This window comes from Lepisma saccharinum, chromosome 3 (assembly GCF_977018435.1).
Source record: "Lepisma saccharinum chromosome 3, izLepSacc3.1, whole genome shotgun sequence".
NCBI lineage: Eukaryota > Metazoa > Arthropoda > Insecta > Zygentoma > Lepismatidae > Lepisma > Lepisma saccharinum.
This window is the reverse complement of record NC_139231.1, coordinates 37,467,969-37,483,335: the sequence shown is the minus strand read 5'-3', so window position 1 is coordinate 37,483,335 and position 15,367 is coordinate 37,467,969. Positions and strand designations below refer to the sequence as shown.

The 15,367-nt window shown below is 44.6% G+C and overlaps 1 protein-coding gene across 1 annotated transcript in view; it reads right to left on the bottom strand.

The window, feature by feature from the left end:
* Positions 1 to 15,367, bottom strand: part of polybromo (protein) — a 149,900-nt gene that overhangs the window by 123,530 nt on the left and 11,003 nt on the right. The window lies entirely within an intron of this gene.

The following is a 15,367-nucleotide window of genomic DNA, read 5'->3' as shown; positions in this document are numbered from 1 at the left end:
ACACGAATCCCAAGGGACCGAAAAATCAAAAGTTCGTGTTAAAAAAAAATCGTGCTAACAGGGGACTCAAATTTTATTATTGCAATACAGTTCTTTCTACACATTAACCATTTACAATACGTATTTTGTATGTCACCATAGAAAACACTACTACATTAATTATTTTTTTAAAAAAAGTACTCACAGATCATTTTCTGGTGAAAAACAGTTCAGTATGTGTTGTGATGACACAGATTCCCAGGATGCGGTGATAGCTTTTATTATATCAAGCACACTCCTACTTGGGGTTTCAGTCTTCTACGTTTTAAAGAATAGAAAAACACATCAGAACATACAACTGAATTTGTTGGTTAAATACGTATAAGCTCATTGTTGACGCGGTGATGGCGATTGTCGAGCAATTGCACCCAAGTTTTAATATTTATGTTACTCGTACTGGCTATGTTTTAAAGAATAGAAAAACACCTTTGAACACATTGTGATCTTAATCTGTTGGTTACAATACTGTATAAGTTGATTGTTGGCAAGATGATAGAGATTGTTGAGCGATTTCTTACATACCTAGCAGAGGAACGACAGAGGAACAACAAAAAAAAATATGAAAAACTTTGAAAGTTCGTGTTAAATGACATCTAATGACACAACGGACTGAAAAACAGTTCGTAATTCGTGGTAACCGAAATTTGCGTTAACCGATAAAACTTTCTATAAGATATAATACATCCCTGCCGGGACCAACATTTTGTTCATGTTAACCGAGTGTTCGTCTTAAGCGAGTTTGTGTTAACGAGGGTTTACTGTAGTGAATATTTCTACACAGGATTATAATATCATATCACTGTAGCATATACGAGAAACCCATACCTGAAAGAAGCTTGAAGGTATATATTGTAGAGGAACTGTCAGGTCATCATCACCGCTCTCGATCTCCATGTCACTGATTTCACTAATTTCCGAGTCACTCTCCTGGGGATTAATGATTAGATTTTGCACCTTTGGTGCCTGTACTACTGGTGCTAAGTTTCGAGAGTGACATTACTTAAAATAAAAAGAACACACGGAACACACACTATTGTACGAAAGGGCTGTATTTAATCTTTTCATAAACTGTTCTTTGTGACGCACGAGTGAACGATAAGCGAATAATTTTACACCAGCCTTGCTACGAAAATGCTGAACTCAAACTGACCCAGACTTTCAATGTTCGAGAACAATGAAGGGTCATTGTTTATATCGAGACGAATTTAACACCCACAGTTTTCCTTAGACACAACAACTCAGTTGCGTCAACACGGTGGCAACGAAAAAACAGGCGGAAGGAAATGAAAGGTGATGTTTCCCTTGTTTCTTCAAGGAACGATAACTCCGGCTGTAGGCGACGGAAATTCATGGGACTTGGACAGTCAGGTTCAAAATGTCTTTCCCCATCTTATGATGAACCTTAAAGTGGCGAGTTTTATGAAAACGTCTTGCGCGCAAGAAAAATACAGAACACGGTTTTTAACTTCCGCTCCGCAGTCTCCTAACTGTACAACGTTGCACTCCTGCCATTGGCTGATTGCCACGCACACCCTCTACGTGGCTCCACCCTATATCGCTTCTAAAAGCGTGCGTCGTATAGACTACGATGCATACCGCTTCTCAATGGAAAATATATTGTCCATGGTAAGCACGCATGATTGTTTAAGGTAATTTTTAAGTTGTTTTTTTCAACATAAATAACTTTTTCTAAATCCTATCAGTATTCATTACCTTGAGGAAGATTCAAATTTCATGTGACAATAACTGCAAAAATTGTATGATAATTAGTCTTCCTGCTAGAAGAATGTAAAAAAAAATCATAAAACAATTGGAACCGTTGCCGATGTTTCTAAGTCTAGGATTCTTTTACGTGGTTTGATTTTCACTAATGTATGTTTACACACACTTCAGTGGTAATGATTACTTAATACGTGTTTTCCCAAGAAAAAAAAATATCTTTGTATGCTACTATATGATTATTTGTTTGTGAGCAGCCACTCGTTCCCTGTTGTCTTCTATATGGAATGCTTTTAGTCCTGCCAACTCTCAAGGAATCAAACTCTCTCTCCCAGTCAAACTTCTTATCCCTCGGAATGCTAATATTTAGTATTTTTATATTTTTTATATATGCATTTGCAGAATGAAGATATTTGTTATTCCAAAATAAACAATTACACTTCACAATATTACTTTGATCGATTCAATTTGATGGCGCGTTAGCACTTAGGCTATTTTGCATCCATCACATTATAGCCCCTTACCATAAATAAAATAACTTAACTATAAAGTCGGGGGACTAAAATATTTTTAAACTAACTAACTAACTCTCTGGCCTTCTCAAACCCAAAGGTTCATGGCTTCAGCAATAAAGACCTTCCATCTGTCCCTATCCTGAGCGAGATCTATATACTCTTTTCCATCCCTACCAATTTCCTTTAGGTCCATCTCAACGTTATCCCTTCATCTTCGTCTTGGTCTTCCTACAGGTCTCTTACCATCAGGTTTCCCAACAAGAATCCTGTAAACTCTTCTTTCCTCTCCCATTCATGCCACACGGCCTGCCCACCTAAGTCTTCTTGATTTAATCTTTCTAATAATATCTGGACATGAATACAAATTATGTAGTCGTAATTATGTAACCTTCTCCACTCACCTGTCTTCTCATCCCTTTTAGGTCCAAATATTTTCCTAAGAATCTTATTTTCAAATAGGCCTACTCTCAATTTATGTTCCTCTTTCAATGTAAGGAACCAAGTTTCACACCCTTATAATACTACAGGCAAAATTACTGTTTTGTGTATTTTAAAGGTTATGAATAGAAAAGTAACATGCATTTCCTGAATTAAGTCTGCTTTTTATTTCCTCTTTAATATCATTTTCATTTGTTAGTATTACTCCTAAGTACTTGAATTTGGAAACTGGTTCAAACGAGTTGTTATCAATAGTTAGATTTTGATTATTACCTAACACTTGGTTTCGAAACATACGCATATATTTAGTTTTCTCTTTGCTAACTTCCAAACCTATCTCTTTAGCTGCTTTGAAAAATATTTTAGCATTATTCTTAATTGTATTTATATCATCCGCTAATAAGTCTACATCATCTGCATATGCTAAGCACTGTGTCACACCATTTAATTTTAGTCCTGCGTTAGTTTCTTTTACCTTCCTAACAGCATATTCTAAGGCAAAATTAAAAAGCAATGGAGATAATGCATCTCCTTGTTTAACCCATCATGAATTGTAAATTTTGTCACACACATTAATACCCACACAAATTTTACTTTCTGTTTCACTGGTACATACTTTTATCATATTAACAAGCATCATAGATATTACAAACTCGACTAACATATTATATAATTTATCTCTTTTGACTGAATCATATGCTTTCTTGAAATCAATGAATAGCTGATTATATTCCCACTTTTTCTGTCTGTCTGATTTGATCTGTTACATTTAAATCCACATGATAATCACCTATAATTTCATCAGCATATGGGGTTAGTCTTGTTAAAAGAATGTTGGATAATATTTTATATGTTCTTGAGAGTAGAGAAATTTCACGGTAATTATTGCAGTTCATTTTATCACCTTTTTTAAACACAGGAACAATTATGGATTCTTTCCACTGTTGAGGGATTTCTTCTTTATTCCATATTAAACAAATTAATTTATGAATTTGACATATTAACAAATTTCTACCATATTTAATTAACTAAGCTGGTATTAAATCAATGCCAGGTGCTTTGTTATTCTTTAGCATTATAATAGCATCTTTAACATCAGTCAAGTTAGGTTATGGAACTAAAGGTTCTGCTGTGTACTTCATTTACTTCTGATTTATCTCCTACATGAACATTTAAAAGGTCATTAAAGCAGTTCTTCCATCTATTTAAAATATTGCTTTAATCAGCCAAAAAGTGACCGTTTTTATCTTTTATCACGTTTACTTTAGGTTGCCACTCCTTTCTCAATTCATTTACACGTTTATATAAATCTCTGCTATTTTTGTTTTTGCTGTTTGTTTCCATTTCGTTAATTTTACTTTTCAAGTAATCTCTTTTTTTACTTCTAAACGTGCAGTTAACTTCTTGCTTTATTCTATTATAATTGCTTAGATTTGTATCATCAGAGTTATTTAACCACCTAAGTCTAGCCTGATTCCTTATTTCTATTAGTTTATAACATTCGTTATCAAACCATGGCTTACTTTTTCTTGGTTTATGGTATCCTATACTTTCTTTAGCTGCTGATTCTATTGCATTACATATGTGCTCCCAATTCTTATTTACGTCTGTTTCATTTATATTTTGATCATCATTTAAATCCTGCAAAACATCGAATCTATTTGACAGTTTAATTTGGTAATCTTTCTTAATTCTTTGATCAGCAAATTTTCCTGTATCAAATTTTAGAACTTTTAGATTTTGTTGCTTATGATTTATCACTGCGAGTCTCTCTCTTAATTTAGCAATTACTAAATAATGGTCACTGGCAAAGTCAGCACCTCTATGTGAACAAACGTCAATTATACTAGTATGCCTTCTCTTATCGATGAGAATATGATCTATCTGATTACGAGTTTTACCATCTGGAGAAGACCAGGTATATTTAAGGATATCTTTATGTTTAAAAGTGGTACTTTTCACAATTAAATTCTTTGAGGTTGCAAAAGTAATCAATCTTATACCATTATCATTACTTTGAAGACATTCTCTACCAAGCGTGGGTTTAAATGTCTCTTCTTTACCAATCTGTGCATTATAGTCACCTAACAGAATTTTCATATCATACTGGGAAAATTTATCAAAGACCTGTTCTAACTCTGCATAAAATTCATCTTTAATATTATCATCTTTATCTTCCGTTGGTGCATGTATGTTTATTAAAATAATTTTACCCCACCTACCCTGTAAAACTGCATATGATATCCTATCATTAATAAATTCTACTGTTTTAAGAGCAGATAATTCTATTATTTATGAAGAAGCCTGTTCCAAAATTATGATTTTCAGTTCCACCATAGAAAAAAGTATAATTTTTAGTTTTACAATTCCCTTCTCCTGGCCACTTAACTTCCTGGACAGCTACTACATCTAATTTATACTTAACTACCTCATTAACTGTACACTGAAATGCCCCAGGCCGGTAAAGGCTCAGAACATTCCAAGTGCCTAATTTAATATCCTTATTCCAAATGTAGATCTTATCCTTAGGCCAGGGACTTCCCAAAGTAGTCCCTGTCCGGAGATCCGAATGGGAGACTATTTTACCTCTGGAATATTTTACCTTGGGAACATCCATAGCCTCATATTGCTGTTTCTTGACATGTCTCTTTACAGTGCAGAGTTGTCAGCTCTACACCTAACCCCCCCTCCCCATAATGAATGGACGACCGCACCTGTCATTGGTCAGCGGATCACTCGGATCTAGCTGGGAGGATCACATAGTAGTCCACCAACCGTACCCCACTTCTGCCAATTGTGGGACGCTCATAGAGCCATGACAGGACAGCTCTGTAAATCCCAAAAGAACAACATGTTGACCATTTCACTTTGTTGGTTGACTAACTGCAGTGAAAATATTTTTACCTTGGTTAAAAGTTGAGGCTGTAAAGGGGCACTCAGCACCAGTAGGTCCAGATGCCAGAGCTTCGTTAGTCTGTAAGATGCAGTCCAGGGTGTACTACGTAGAAGGCTCACCCCTTACACCCCACAATATTAATTTGAAGGTTGTGAAAAATAAGTCTTGTTAAAGTAAATGAGAAGACAGGAAAAAATGGATGTTTAAGTACATTATTGTGCGAAAGAGTCTCCACAAGAGCTGCAGAAAACAAAAGAAAGATATTGTTGCATTAAAGTCTGGAGATTTGTTTATTTTCTTAAATCCTGTTTTTGCTCCATTATATAGATATATAGACACTGGGATCAAGTCTGTTTTAGGGATGGCCAGATCCGGATCCTAAAATTTTCGGATCCGGATCCGTTTTGCCATCCCACATGCGCTTCTTTGGAAAGTAAGAATGTGTTTATAACATATTGTTACCTGCTAATATACATATATATATATAATATACATACACACACACACACACACACACACACACACACACACACACACACACACACACATATATATATATATATATATATATATATATATATATATATATATATATATATATATATAATGGATAAAAGCAAGGAGGGCCAAAAGGGCTAAGTAAAAATCAAATAAGGTAAAAGGAAACACTCACCGGACAGTAGGAAAATTCAAAACTTTCGCTAATTTATAGCATCATCGGTGTGAGAAGAAACAGAAGACGGAACCGGAAGTTGGGGTCCTGCAGAGTTGCCAGGTCCCCATTGAAGAAGAAGCGGTGCGTAGAACGAAAAAAACACTGTTTCGTCACCAGGCTCGTCGTAAACTGTGAGTGGGTAGGATGAGTTGGGAGGGAGGGCGGGAGGGTGGGTGAGGGTTGGGCATTACTGGGTGGCCTTGTTCAGGCCAGGTGGAGTGGTTGCACTCATGGCCGATATATAGGCCCTCTCCCATCTTTTGCGAACAGAGGTGTTGGCTGGTTGGGGTAGGAGGTGGATGATCGCTACCCGGAAGCAGTCGTTGAAACTGATGTTGTGGTGGTTGGTGTGGACGGCGACAGTGAAGTCCAGGTTGTGGGTGGAGGAGCGGTGGTTATTGATGCGGAGGTTGAGGGCCGTTGATGTTTCCCCCAGGTAAAAATCACCACAGATGTTGCAGGTGAGGATGTAGATAAGGTTTGAGGCATGGCAGGTCCCTTTGGGATGGAGGGTAAATTTGCCAGTGGCCGTGTGCACCTGGAGGGTGTGAGAAGTGATGAGGATGGGACAGGTCTTGCACCTGGGTCGGTTGCATTTATGGGCAGGGGGGTGTTGGATGTGTGGTGAAGGAGTGTTGTGGACCAGGATGTTTTGGAGGTTAGGGGGGCGTTTGAAAACCACCCTGGGTTTGTCGGGAAATATGTTTTTGGTTTCGGGATCACTGTGGAGGATTGGGAGAAGAGAGTGCAGTGTGTGCCTGATTTTGTTGAGGTGGGGATGATATTGGGTGATGAGTGCAGGTGGGTTGGTGGCAGCAGGTTTCTTGGTGGTAGTGGTATGTGAGGCAGCTCGTGATATTTGCTTGGTGACCAGGATGGAGGGATATCCACGGTTAACCAGGGCCTGGTGTAGGCGGAGGTTATAATTCTGGCGGGAGGTGGGTGAAGTGTTCAGGCGCTGTCCCCTGAGGGCCAGAGAGAATGGAATTGCTTTTTTGGTGTGGAACGGGTGGGAGCTGGAGAAGTGTAGGTATTGCATGTGGTTGGTGGGTTTTATGTGGATGGAGGTAGTCAGGTGTCCTCCCTCGATGTGCACGTCCACATCCAGGAAGGTGATCTGGTTGGGGGAGTGTGTCCAGGTGAATTTTAGGGAACGGAAGTGGTTAAGTTGGTCCAGGAAGGCTGACAGGGATGGTTCTCCATGTGTCCAGAGCATGAAGATGTCGTCGATGAAGCGGAGCCAGAGGAGGGGTTGGAAAGGTTGGGTAGCCAAAAACTCTTGCTCTAGTTGACCCATGAAGAGGTTTGCATAGGATGGGGCCATTCTGGTACCCATGGCTGTACCTCGGATCTGTAGGAAATTTTGGTTTTCAAAGGTGAAGTTGTTACAAGTGAGGACAAGGTGGGCTAGGTGGGTCAGGAAGTTGGTGCTGGGGTTGTGAGGTTTGGGTCTGCTATTGAGATAGAATTCTATGGAGCGAAGGCCATGGGAGTGAGGTATGTTGGTGTAGAGGGAGGTGACATCAATGGTGGCAAGGATGGTATTTGGGGGCAATGGTGGGAGGGTGCTGATTTTCTGGAGGAAGTGGTTGGTGTCACGGAGGTAGGAGGGCAGAGCTTTCACAAGAGGCTGGAGATGGGAGTCAACAAAGGCTGAGATTCGTTCTGTAGGTGAGTTATAGCTGGACACAATGGGTCTGCCAGGGTTGCCAGGTTTGTGGATTTTGGGCAATAGATAGAAGGTGGGGGTGCGGGGATTGTCGGGTATTAACATGGCGGTGGTACGAGCTGTTAGGCCTTCAGGTGGGCCGCGGGTGTGGATGAAGTCCCGGATTTTGGTGAGGTGTTCGGCGGATAGGTCAACTGTGGTGGGTTTGTAGGTGGAGGGGTCAGCCAGCTGGCGGTTGGCTTCCGCCAGGTAGTCTTGAGAGTTCAAGACCACCGTGGTGGACCCCTTGTCAGCTGGGAGGATTTTGATGTTGTGGTTGTTGCGGAGGTCTCTGAGAGCTTTCTGTTGGGGGGGATTTAGGTTAGGTTGGTTGTGAAAGTTATTTAAGAATGAGCTGTCAGAGGTGGTGGAAATGACGGCAGTGATGTATCTTTCCAAGGGGTGGTTGGTGGGCAGGGGGGGTGGATCTTGGGAGGAGGGGGGGCTAAATTGAAGGAGGCTCGGGTGGGTTTCACTGGTAGTAGTTTGGAGTGAGGGATTTTTAGCCCAGAAATGTTGCCATCGGAGGCTGCGAGCAAATGTGTGTATGTCAAAAAGTAGGCGGAATTGGTTGGGGGGAGTTGTGGGGGAGAAGGTGAGGCCTTTGGATAAAACGGCTATTTCATCAGTGCTCAGTTTATGGCTGGATAAATTGAGTACAGTCTGGTTGTTTTTGAGTGGGTTAGGGTCATTGGTGTTCATGGATCTGGTAGGGGTGGGTTTGTCCGTGGACTGGTTGTTTCCCAAGGTGCGATGTATGGGAGTGCAGTTTTGGTTTTCAGGGGGGGTCTGTGGTGGTGTGGGAGGGGTGGGCAATGGTAGAGGGGGGTCGGGTAATAGCGGGCATGTTGGTGTGGGACTGAAATTGGGCGGCAGTGGAAGGGGAAGGGTGCAGCCAGTCTGAAAAGCTTGACGGCAGAGATTGGAGAGTTTTTGGAGGTGTTTAGTGTTAAGATCACTGGCAATGGAATGGGCGGTGTGCCAGAAGGAGTCTATTTTGTGATGGTGGTTACCTGGGGTCAGCAACAGGATTTTGGTAAGGGATTGAATAGAAATGGACAGTTCTCGGGCGCGATTTAGCTGGGATCGGTACATGGCGTGGGTAAGTTCAATAGCGAAATTTCTCGCTAGTGGGAAAATCGTGGGTTTTATGCTTGGGGGCATGGCGGAAAACGGCAGTTTGGGTGTGAGGCTTTTGGGTGTTAGGCCTAATATCAAACATGAGTGCAGGAAGCGTGCATGGGACGTAGCTTTGGTGTAGGAAACAATAAGAGATCGCAGGCGGTTCAGTTGATAGGAGTTATACGTGAAAGGATTCATACCAAAAGTGGATAATAATGGATAAAAGCAAGGAGGGCCAAAAGGGCTAAGTAAAAATCAAATAAGGTAAAAGGAAACACTCACCGGACAGTAGGAAAATTCAAAACTTTCGCTAATTTATAGCATCATCGGTGTGAGAAGAAACAGAAGACGGAACCGGAAGTTGGGGTCCTGCAGAGTTGCCAGGTCCCCATTGAAGAAGAAGCGGTGCGTAGAACGAAAAAAACACTGTTTCGTCACCAGGCTCGTCGTAAACTGTGAGTGGGTAGGATGAGTTGGGAGGGAGGGCGGGAGGGTGGGTGAGGGTTGGGCATTACTGGGTGGCCTTGTTCAGGCCAGGTGGAGTGGTTGCACTCATGGCCGATATATAGGCCCTCTCCCATCTTTTGCGAACAGAGGTGTTGGCTGGTTGGGGTAGGAGGTGGATGATCGCTACCCGGAAGCAGTCGTTGAAACTGATGTTGTGGTGGTTGGTGTGGACGGCGACAGTGAAGTCCAGGTTGTGGGTGGAGGAGCGGTGGTTATTGATGCGGAGGTTGAGGGCCGTTGATGTTTCCCCCAGGTAAAAATCACCACAGATGTTGCAGGTGAGGATGTAGATAAGGTTTGAGGCATGGCAGGTCCCTTTGGGATGGAGGGTAAATTTGCCAGTGGCCGTGTGCACCTGGAGGGTGTGAGAAGTGATGAGGATGGGACAGGTCTTGCACCTGGGTCGGTTGCATTTATGGGCAGGGGGGTGTTGGATGTGTGGTGAAGGAGTGTTGTGGACCAGGATGTTTTGGAGGTTAGGGGGGCGTTTGAAAACCACCCTGGGTTTGTCGGGAAATATGTTTTTGGTTTCGGGATCACTGTGGAGGATTGGGAGAAGAGAGTGCAGTGTGTGCCTGATTTTGTTGAGGTGGGGATGATATTGGGTGATGAGTGCAGGTGGGTTGGTGGCAGCAGGTTTCTTGGTGGTAGTGGTATGTGAGGCAGCTCGTGATATTTGCTTGGTGACCAGGATGGAGGGATATCCACGGTTAACCAGGGCCTGGTGTAGGCGGAGGTTATAATTCTGGCGGGAGGTGGGTGAAGTGTTCAGGCGCTGTCCCCTGAGGGCCAGAGAGAATGGAATTGCTTTTTTGGTGTGGAACGGGTGGGAGCTGGAGAAGTGTAGGTATTGCATGTGGTTGGTGGGTTTTATGTGGATGGAGGTAGTCAGGTGTCCTCCCTCGATGTGCACGTCCACATCCAGGAAGGTGATCTGGTTGGGGGAGTGTGTCCAGGTGAATTTTAGGGAACGGAAGTGGTTAAGTTGGTCCAGGAAGGCTGACAGGGATGGTTCTCCATGTGTCCAGAGCATGAAGATGTCGTCGATGAAGCGGAGCCAGAGGAGGGGTTGGAAAGGTTGGGTAGCCAAAAACTCTTGCTCTAGTTGACCCATGAAGAGGTTTGCATAGGATGGGGCCATTCTGGTACCCATGGCTGTACCTCGGATCTGTAGGAAATTTTGGTTTTCAAAGGTGAAGTTGTTACAAGTGAGGACAAGGTGGGCTAGGTGGGTCAGGAAGTTGGTGCTGGGGTTGTGAGGTTTGGGTCTGCTATTGAGATAGAATTCTATGGAGCGAAGGCCATGGGAGTGAGGTATGTTGGTGTAGAGGGAGGTGACATCAATGGTGGCAAGGATGGTATTTGGGGGCAATGGTGGGAGGGTGCTGATTTTCTGGAGGAAGTGGTTGGTGTCACGGAGGTAGGAGGGCAGAGCTTTCACAAGAGGCTGGAGATGGGAGTCAACAAAGGCTGAGATTCGTTCTGTAGGTGAGTTATAGCTGGACACAATGGGTCTGCCAGGGTTGCCAGGTTTGTGGATTTTGGGCAATAGATAGAAGGTGGGGGTGCGGGGATTGTCGGGTATTAACATGGCGGTGGTACGAGCTGTTAGGCCTTCAGGTGGGCCGCGGGTGTGGATGAAGTCCCGGATTTTGGTGAGGTGTTCGGCGGATAGGTCAACTGTGGTGGGTTTGTAGGTGGAGGGGTCAGCCAGCTGGCGGTTGGCTTCCGCCAGGTAGTCTTGAGAGTTCAAGACCACCGTGGTGGACCCCTTGTCAGCTGGGAGGATTTTGATGTTGTGGTTGTTGCGACGACGACATCTTCATGCTCTGGACACATGGAGAACCATCCCTGTCAGCCTTCCTGGACCAACTTAACCACTTCCGTTCCCTAAAATTCACCTGGACACACTCCCCCAACCAGATCACCTTCCTGGATGTGGACGTGCACATCGAGGGAGGACACCTGACTACCTCCATCCACATAAAACCCACCAACCACATGCAATACCTACACTTCTCCAGCTCCCACCCGTTCCACACCAAAAAAGCAATTCCATTCTCTCTGGCCCTCAGGGGACAGCGCCTGAACACTTCACCCACCTCCCGCCAGAATTATAACCTCCGCCTACACCAGGCCCTGGTTAACCGTGGATATCCCTCCATCCTGGTCACCAAGCAAATATCACGAGCTGCCTCACATACCACTACCACCAAGAAACCTGCTGCCACCAACCCACCTGCACTCATCACCCAATATCATCCCCACCTCAACAAAATCAGGCACACACTGCACTCTCTTCTCCCAATCCTCCACAGTGATCCCGAAACCAAAAACATATTTCCCGACAAACCCAGGGTGGTTTTCAAACGCCCCCCTAACCTCCAAAACATCCTGGTCCACAACACTCCTTCACCACACATCCAACACCCCCCTGCCCATAAATGCAACCGACCCAGGTGCAAGACCTGTCCCATCCTCATCACTTCTCACACCCTCCAGGTGCACACGGCCACTGGCAAATTTACCCTGCATCCCAAAGGGACCTGCCATGCCTCAAACCTTATCTACATCCTCACCTGCAACATCTGTGGTGATTTTTACCTGGGGGAAACATCAACGGCCCTCAACCTCCGCATCAATAACCACCGCTCCTCCACCCACAACCTGGACTTCACTGTCGCCGTCCACACCAACCACCACAACATCAGTTTCAACGACTGCTTCCGGGTAGCGATCATCCACCTCCTACCCCAACCAGCCAACACCTCTGTTCGCAAAAGATGGGAGAGGGCCTATATATCGGCCATGAGTGCAACCACTCCACCTGGCCTGAACAAGGCCACCCAGTAATGCCCAACCCTCACCCACCCTCCCGCCCTCCCTCCCAACTCATCCTACCCACTCACAGTTTACGACGAGCCTGGTGACGAAACAGTGTTTTTTTCGTTCTACGCACCGCTTCTTCTTCAATGGGGACCTGGCAACTCTGCAGGACCCCAACTTCCGGTTCCGTCTTCTGTTTCTTCTCACACCGATGATGCTATAAATTAGCGAAAGTTTTGAATTTTCCTACTGTCCGGTGAGTGTTTCCTTTTACCTTATTTGATTTTTATATATATATATATATATATATATACTTTCCAAAGGTCTTACCTTCTCCCCAGCCTCCACCCCTAACAATTTCCGGCTATTATTTGACATACAAACTTTCGCCCGCAGACTTAGGTGGACATACTTTTGGGCCAAGATTCCCCCCTCCAAAGCTAATCCTTCTGACATACATCCCAGTCTCCTCCAATTCTGCCCCCCTTCCCCCCATGATCCCCCCTCCCTTCCCAACAACCACCCCCTCGAAAGATACATCACCTCTGTTGTCAACAATGTTTCCGACAGTACATACCTCCAAAACCCCTCTTCCCACCACAATCTAACCCCAGCCCAGCACCAAGCCCTCCGGTCCCTCCACAACAACCCAGACATCAAAATCCTCCCCGCTGATAAAGGGTCCACCACAGTAGTCATGAACTCCTCTGACTACGTGGCGGAAGCCTCCCGTCAACTCTCTGATTCATCGACCTACAAGCCCACCACGGTTGATTCATCTACCACACACCTAGACAAAATTCGGGATTTTGTCCTCTCCCGAGGACCCCCTGAAGGCCTATCCAATTCCACCATCTCCTCACTCATACCTGACAACCCCCGCACCCCCCAATTTCTACCTCCTCCCGAAAATTCACAAACCTAACAACCCCGGGAGACCCATTGTGTCCAGCTACAATTCACCCACTGAACGCATTTCAGCCTTTCTAGACTCTCACCTCCAACCCCTCGTCCAAGCCCTGCCCTCCTACCTCCGTGACACCAACCACTTCCTCAACATCATCCAAAACTTACCATCCCTACCACCCAACACCATCCTCACAACAGTTGATGTCACATCCCTTTACACAAATATTCCCCATGCCCATGGCCTCCGTGCCACGGAATCATTCCTTAACAGCCGACCCAAACCCCACAATCCCAGCACTCACTTCCTGATACAACTAGCCAACCTTGTACTTACCTGCAACAACTTCTGCTTCGGTGACCAACATTACCTGCAGATATGCGGCACAGCTATGGGTACCCGCATGGCCCCCTCTTATGCCAACCTGTTCATGGGCAGGCTGGAACAGGAATTCCTTGACCCCCAGCAACTGAAACCACTCCTCTGGCTAAGATTCATTGATGACATTTTTCTCCTCTGGACACATGGCGAACCCTCCCTCACAACATTCCTAAACCAACTAAATGAGTTCACCACCCTCAAATTCACCTGGTTCCACTCCAAAGACCAAGTGACCTTCCTCGATGTGGACATCCACATTGCGGGAGACCACTTGGAAACATCCATACATATCAAACCAACCAACCACCTCCAGTATCTCCACTACTCCAGCTCACACCCCTACCACACCAAAAAAGCCATCCCATTTTCCCTTGTCCTCAGAGGCCAGCACCTCAACTCATCCCCCTCATCCCGCCAAAACTACAACCTACGCCTGCACCAAGCCCTAACCAACCGTGGCTACCCCTCCACCCTCATCAACAAACAAATCACTAGAGCTAACTCCCACAACCGCACCAAACAACCCAAAACCAACCCTCCAACTCTGATCACCCAATACCACCCTCACATTACGAAAATCAGACATACCCTCCACTCCCTCCTCCCCATCCTGCACAGTGATCCCGAGACCAGAGACATCTTTCGGGAAAAACCTAGGGTCGTCTTCTGTCGCCCCCCCAACCTCCAAAACATCTTGGTCCGAAACACCCCCTCCCCTTCTGCACCCCTTCCCCCAGCCCACAGGTGCAACAAACCCAGATGCAAGACCTGCCCCATACTCATCACCTCCCCCACCCTCCTGATCCCTACAGCGGCAGGTGAGTTCACCCTTCACCCTAAGGGCACCAGCCACTCATCCAACCTAATTTACACCCTCATCTGTCAAATCTGCGGCAACTTCTACCTAGGCGAAACCTCCACCCCCTTGAATCTAAGGATAAATAATCACCGTTACTCCACCCAAAACTCCGATTTCACAGTTGCCATCCACACCAACAGCCATAACACCACCTTCAATAACTGCTTCCGTGTTGCCATCATCCACCTTTTACCCCCCCGCTCTGACACATCTTTCCGTAGGCGATGGGAAAGGGCCTATATAGCAGGCATGCACGCCACTATACCCCTCGGACTCAACCTAGCCAACCAGTAACTCTTCCCTCTCCTCCCCAAAACTACCCACCCACCTTACAGTAAACACTGGCTAAAGTATTTCGTGTTTCCTTTCAACTGTTTCTGGCAACACTGACCGTAGAGACGCTACGGTCAGTATTCTGTGCCTCTACTCACAGTGTCGTCGATCTTTTATCTACCTTCTTGAAAATGTGACTCAGATCGCGAAATATTGAATTATTTCTATTCGTGTGGTAAGTGTTTACTGTCTCCTTCATTATTTGTATATATATATATATATATATATATATATATATATATATAATGGATAAAAGCAAGGAGGGCCAAAAGGGCTAAGTAAAAATCAAATAAGGTAAAAGGAAACACTCACCGGACAGTAGGAAAATTCAAAATTTTCGCTAATTTATAGCATCATCGGTGTGAGAAGAAACAGAAGACGCCCTCTGTTTCTTCTCACACC